We start from the raw sequence: 4,617 nt of genomic DNA, 5'->3' as shown, positions 1-4,617 counted from the left end.
TTCTTAATATAGTTATCTCACGAACAACACAAATTTGAACTTCTATATGATTTTTTTTCAATAATTATTTTTTGAAACATTTTTGGACATTGGTATTGATGTGGAATAATTAAAGATGATAAGTATATCCTAGAATAATCAAAAATCTAAGAAAATTATGCCATGCATGTATAAAATATATGCAGATAATTAATTTGATTGGACCCCAGACTTAGTATAGGGGTTAAAGCACGTACCATGCACACAGTCAACCCAAATTAATGGCTGGCACCACCAGAAATGACCATTGAGCACAGAGTCCGAAGTCCCAAGCACCACATACTATGGCCCAAATAACCCACAAAGTAGAGATATAATTTGTCACTTATTAAACACAAAATACCAATGTATTATAAAGTCTATTATAAAATCCATTATAAAATTTTTAAATGTATCAAATTTACAGATTTACAGACCACATATAGCACCACTAGCAGACAATGTAAGTAAATACTATTAATAAACCATCTTGTTCGTCAATAGCAGACTCGCTATTAAATTTGGGGGTTTTCAAACGTTATATAGTAGTTAGCACCCTTAATCTCTATTTTAGTCAAGAATCAGTTATATGTTTTCTTTTCTTTTCTTCCTTTTTTTGTGGGGAGGGGAGTGCACCTAGATGTGCTCCGGGCTCACTTCTGATTTTCTATCCAGAATTACTTCTGGCAGGCTCAGGGTTCTGGGGATTTAACTCAGATTAGCTGCATACAATGTAAACACCCTCTACACACTGCACTAGCTCTTTTCCCCATATGTTTCTTTTTTTAATAACTTTTCAAAAAAAATTTTAATAGTTAAGCACCATAATGTACAGTTGTAGATTTACGAATATTTGTGCTTGGGTTTCGGTCATACAATGATCAAATACCCATCCCTCCACCAGTACCCATTTTCCACCACCGCCCCCAACACCCCCACCCTGCCTCTTTGGCAGGGCATTCCCTTTTGTTCTCTCTCTTCTTTTGGATGTTGTGGTCTGCAAAAGAGGCATTGAGTGGCAAACATGTTCAGTCCATAGTCTACTGTCAACATGCATCTCCCCTCCTGGGAGGATCCTCCAAACACCTTTCATTTGGTGCTCCTTTCTCTACCTGAACTGCCCTTTCCCCTAGAATACCTGGCTGGCCTCTAAGCTATGGAGTAATCCTCCTGGTGTTGATCTCAGCTATTCTTGGGTATTAATCTCATATTTTGTTACTTTATATCCCCCAGATGAATGCAATCTTTCTATGTCTATCCCTCTGTTTCTGACTCATTTTGCTTAGCATGATACTTTCCATATTGTACCACTTGTATGTAAATTTCATGACTTCATCTTTTCTAAGAGCTACATAGTACTCCATTGTGTAGATGTACCAAAGTTTCTTTAACCAGTCATCTCTTCTTGGGCACTCAGGTTTCTTCCAGTTTCTGGCAATTGTAAAGAGTGCTGCAATGAACAAATAAGTGCAGATGTCACTTCGACTACACATTTATACCTCTCTGGGATATATTCCCAGGAGTGGTGTCGCTGGGTCAAATTGGACCTCAATTTCTAATTTTTTGAGAAAAGTTCATACTGTTTTCCAAAAGGGCTGAACTAGTCGGCATTCCCACCAACTGTGAAGGAGTGTCCCTATCTCGCCACATCCGCGCCAGCATCGGTTGCTTTTGTTCTTTTGAATGTGGTCCAGTCTTTGAGGTGTGAGATGGTATCTCATTGTGGTTTTGATCTGCATCTCCCTGATGATTAATGATGTAGAACATTTTCTCTTGTGCTTTTTTGCCATTCGGATTTCTTCTTTGAGAGAGTTTCTGTTCATTTCATTGCCCCATTTTTTGATGGGGTTGGATGTTGTCTTCTTGTCGAGTTCAACCAGTATTTTGTATATCCTTGATATCAACCCCTTGTCAGATGTGTATTTGGTGAATATCCTTTCCCATTCTGTAGACTGTCTTTGTATTTTGGTCACTGTTTCTTTGGAGGTGCAGAAGACTCTTATTTTAAGAATATATTTTTTTGAGTACTATAGCTTTGTAACTTAGGAATTGATTGGCTTTGAATATTATTCACTCCTGGGCTTCTGTCTTCTCAACTTAAGCCTCAGTTGCCCTCACTTCCTAGTACCCCAAGGGCCGGGGCCCGACGTGGGACTGGATGGAACAAGGGCAAGCCGGTAAGTTATGTGCTACCCTGGCATCGCGATGGACCAGGCCAAGGTGCCACGATTCTTAACTATAAGTTAAGAGATGGATCATAGGCAAATGATGTCATGATCCAAAAGTAACGACGACATTAGGGGCCCTGCTGCTAGGAATAGGAAAGATATCTGGCCTGAGCACTGCAGTCTGAGATTGAAATGGCCCTAGAAGAGCAATTCTATAAGCTCAATGCATTTCTTACTGTGTTCATACAAAATGATTAATATTATATATGCTTATATGTTGGTTGGACAAGGAGAGGAGAAACACCTCCTAGAAGCTGTTTTCCTGTGTGTCCTGACTAGCTTGGATGAGACTGTTTCTCCCCTTCAAACTGCCTTCAGTAAATGATTTCAGTATATTGAGACAGTTTGCCTTTTCTCTCAGAAACCTAGCTGGTCTTAGATCTGCAGATCTCAGGTGCTAGTCAGGACTGATCTTTGGGATATAGATTCCCAGCTCTAGCCAGGCTGTTCTTTGGGATGCAAATCAAGGTGCTTACAGCTTGTGAAAGTGCTTGTGAAAGGTTTCAGTTTGGCTTTGTATCTTCTTTCTAGAGGCCAGTATTACTGGCCTGCTGATGTAAGGAAACAATGTGGATGTAAAGAAACAACATATGGATTGCTGCCTCAATGTTCTTTCTGTAACTCCTTTTATGAATTCACTGTAATGCGCCTTTTAGAGGTTCTGTGATCTATATAAGGGGAACTTCCGGGCTCACAGTGCGCGCACGTGCTTGAGGATTCCTGAGGCCTCCATGTCATACATCTCTTCCATGTAATAACCTGCTGCTAGGAACAACCAGCCTGGCCCCCATTTCCTTCCATCTCCTGACCATCGCCATTGACCTTCGTGGAGTGGAGAAACGGCCAGACCACCGGCCTTTTATTTTTTGTGTGTTTACACAGGTTCTGCTTCCAATTCCTTCATGCATGAGGCTCCTTCAAGCTTGGGGAGAGTGGTCTTAAGCGTACCTATAGCTGGTAGCAGAGTTCATCAGCTACCGGGGCTCTAATCAGGAGGTGAGGGAAACTAACCCCGACCCCTCCAAGGTGCCCAGGTGAGGAAAGCCAGGTGCGGGGTCAGGACACTGTAATTTTAGACATATTTGGAATTAATAAAGGTAAAGGCCCTCCCGTTGATCGTCGATTTGCTCGAGCGGGCCCAGTAACGTCTCCATTGGAGACTTTGTTGTTACTGTGTCTGGCATATCGAGTACTCTCGGTAGCTTGCCGGGCTCTCCGAGAGGGGTGGAAGAATCGAACTCGGGTCGGCCATGTTGGCCGTTTGTAAGGCGAACGCCCTACCGCTGTGCTATCGCTATCGAAAAGTACACATCATTCAAACTACTTATGTGCTTAGTAATAAATTACTATACACTTGTTCAATCACCTCAGAGACCCCACTCTGCTCAGAGAACTAGATTTTTAATTACAGGTCTGTTTTGCCTGTGTGTCATGACTGAGAATCACTATCAGTAGATATGAAACTCACTATACACAAAGATGCACACAGGCTACTTTGAGTCATCTGTGTTGCTAATATGTGTTGGCCATTAAACTTCACTGAGACCCTTTTTTCTGTCCTTTACAGGAGCCTCATGAGTCTCACCTTCCTTTCAAGTTGAACTTGTAATAAGGTGGAATGAAATCATCAATATGCTCCTCACCTCTTCATTCAGGAGAAAAATCCGACTTACATTCAAAGTGGTCAAATTGCAGACAACACCATCCACCTTTTCCTGGAGATGTACAAGGGACTGAGGTGAGAACAGCAAAAGGCTCTAGTTTAATGGTCTTAATGAAGGTTTCAGGGAAGGGCATTAAACAAGACTCATATACTATCTTCCAAAAGAATTATTTTGTAAAACTGATGCCTTGGGTATGGAAAAAGATAATATGGTAAAAACCATATTTTTCTTTCTGGGACATTAAAGTTCTAAATCTATCTATTCAAGCTGCTTTGAAATACATACCTTGCTTATGAATCACTGTCTGCCATAGGAGTGAGTAAGGACAACTCTCAAATTAATAAGTAGAGAAAAATATGGAAAAATTAACTCATACTATATTTGATGACATATATACTAAAATTGAAATGATACATAGATTAGCATTGTCCTTGCACAGAGATGACATGCAAACTTGTAAAGTGTTCCATATTGTTGTTGCAAGAAGAATTAACAGGGCTACTTTAAGCTAAGACAATCCGCACAAGTACAAAAATTCTACATAAAGATAGCACAAATCCCCATCACAACAATCTCTCTCAATGTCAATGGACTAAATGTGCCAATTCAGAGGCACAGAATGGGAAGATGAATTATAAAACTGAACCCAACATTCTGCTGCCTGAAGAAACACTTCTGAACAATCAAAGCAACCATGGGCTCAAATT

The 4,617-nt window shown here is 40.6% G+C and overlaps 1 pseudogene; it reads left to right on the top strand.

Annotated features, from left to right (window-relative positions):
* Positions 1-4,287: 4,287 nt before the first annotated feature.
* Positions 4,288-4,386, top strand: LOC130033749 (uncharacterized; annotated as a pseudogene).
* The last annotated feature ends 231 nt before the right edge of the window (positions 4,387-4,617 follow it).

This window comes from Sorex fumeus, unplaced genomic scaffold (assembly GCF_029834395.1).
Source record: "Sorex fumeus unplaced genomic scaffold, SorFum_2.1 ptg000054l, whole genome shotgun sequence".
Classification (NCBI taxonomy): Eukaryota; Metazoa; Chordata; class Mammalia; order Eulipotyphla; family Soricidae; genus Sorex; species Sorex fumeus.
Note: the sequence above shows the minus strand (reverse complement) of the source record. Positions and strands in the feature narration are given on the sequence as shown.